This window comes from Penaeus japonicus, unplaced genomic scaffold, assembly GCF_977035675.1.
Source record: "Penaeus japonicus unplaced genomic scaffold, GWHDUDI00000001_assembly GWHDUDI00000021, whole genome shotgun sequence".
NCBI classification, from domain to species: Eukaryota; Metazoa; Arthropoda; class Malacostraca; order Decapoda; family Penaeidae; genus Penaeus; species Penaeus japonicus.
Window position 1 is genome coordinate 12,195,934 of NW_028234423.1, and position 2,500 is coordinate 12,198,433.

A 2,500-nucleotide genomic window follows, 5' to 3' on the forward strand; every position below is an offset into this window, starting at 1 on the left:
GAAGAGAGCGCCCCTGTCCCATGTAACCCCCCCCCCTCCCCCGGCATCGGTGAGTCAAAATTCGTCTCACTCTTAACTCTTCGCACCGAAAGTCGACTGAAATCGCTCAATAGCGCCTCAACTCCTCTCATGACCTTGCGTGAGAAGTTGAAAGTGAGAAATGGCCGAGCATGCCTTTAACCGTCTCTGTCCTGGAGTGACCGCGGGTGACCCTTTGCGACAGTCATCTGACCCTCATCATAACGATGGTGATGATGATTACTATATCATTCGTATCATTAGCATTATCATTGTTATCATCATGATTATTATTATCATTATCATTATTATTATTATCATTATTGCTGTTGTTATTATCATTATTGTCATTATCATTGTTATTATCATTATCATTGTTGTTATCGTCATTGTTATTGGTATTATTATTTCATTATCAATATCACTATCATTCTTACGATTATCATTACTATATACTATCATTATAATCATAATAATTCTTGTTATTATTATCGTTTCTTACCATTATTATCCTTGTGATGATCATTTTCATCATTATCATTGAATGATAATCATACCAATATTAATGATACTCTCTTCTTGCAAGGAATTGAGAGTGAAAGTAGGCGTCACCCAGGCGGCTACGAGTCAAGATTCCTCTCATCGAAGCCAAACTTCCTTCGGCAAATCTCAACTCTTTTCACCTCACCTCAGCGCCTCTCGCGCTTCCCTTCTCTCTCCTCGCCGCTGATCAATCCTGACCTCAGCGCTTCCCTTCTCTCTCCTCGCCGCTGATCAATCCTGACCTCAGCGCTTCCCTTCTCTCTCCTCGCCGCTGATCAATCCTGACCTCAGCGCTTCCCTTCTCTCTCCTCGCCGCTGATCAATCCTGACCTCAGTGCTTCCCTTCTCTCTCCTCGCCGCTGATCAATCCTGACCTCAGCGCTTCCCTTCTCTCTCCTCGCCGCTGATCAATCCTGACCTCAGCGCTTCCCTTCTCTCTCCTCGCCGCTGATCAATCCTGACCTCAGCGCTTCCCTTCTCTCTCCTCGCCGCTGATCAATCCTGACCTCAGCGCTTCCCTTCTCTCTCCTCGCCACTGATCAATCCTGACCCAGTCCTCTGAGACCTACGGACTAGAGGATGTGTCTTCACTGTCTTTTCAGCTGATTTCTTTATTACTTTATTTAAGAGAATAATATATTATTCTTTATGAACTTTTACTTAGTCTTCCTATAGCTTCATGTTCTGGCCAACATTTTCACCCTTATACATAACCTCCTCAAGTGCTTGTTTTCCATAATTAGCTGGCCTTGAACGGCTAAATCGCTCTCCAATTCTGACGTCGCGGTAGTGGAGTGAGAGGGTAAGGCCTATGGCGGATGATTGTGTTTCAGCATAGTTGTCACTGAGTCTTTGGTTGAGTTTTTGACCGAGTGTCTGTTTTGAAATAGTTTTTGTCTTTGTGTCCATATCCAAGGATTTTTGTCACTGTATCTTGGTGTTACTTTCCGAGCGTTTTTATCACCGTGTCTGCCTTAAGTGTTACTGACCTTGTGTGTGCTTCGAGTATTTTACCCCATGACCAAGTGCTGTTGCCTCTAATGTGTTTGAGTGTTTTTGCCCTGTTCAAATATTTTTGACTCTGTGTTTATGTTTGAATGTTTTTATACCTGTGTTTGTCTTCGGGTGTCCATGCGGCATTGCATTAATCAAACTCATATAGTAACCTGCCACCGAGTGCCCACGGGATTGTCTATAAAACTTCGCTATCATTACTAATGTATGATTACTTAGTTAAATTCTACGGAGCTAGTATGGTCCCAGTTTGACAATCCTTATGTTGGGTCGTGTGGTCTTTTTGGGTTGGTCCTGCACTCTCGATCCGGCATATGTATGTATATATCTATATATCTATAGCTATCTATCTATCTATCTATCTATCTATCTATCTATCTATCTATATATGTATGTATATATATATATATGTATGTATATATATATATATATGTATAACTATATCTATAAATAAACATATATATATATTTATATATAATATATATAGCATGTATATGTAATACACAAACACATACACACACACACATACATACACACACATACACACACACACACACACACACACACACACACACACACACACACACACACACACACACACACACACACACATATATATATATATATATATATATATATATATATATATATATATATATATATATATATATATATTCATATATACACGGTGAAGCTGAGCCGTCCTTTCCGCGTTTTTACATGGTGAAATATCACAGCCGACAAGGGGACGCACCAGGTAAGTAGAGCACGTGAAGCAATTGTAGTTTGATATATCTAAAGATTGTAAATCATTGTCTTTTTTTTTTAGAAATAGTTGTAAGTCAGTTTACATGATATTTAAGAAAGGAAGTTTGTAAATTAATGTATAAAAATTACAAGAAATTGCCCTTCGAAATAATTTTGA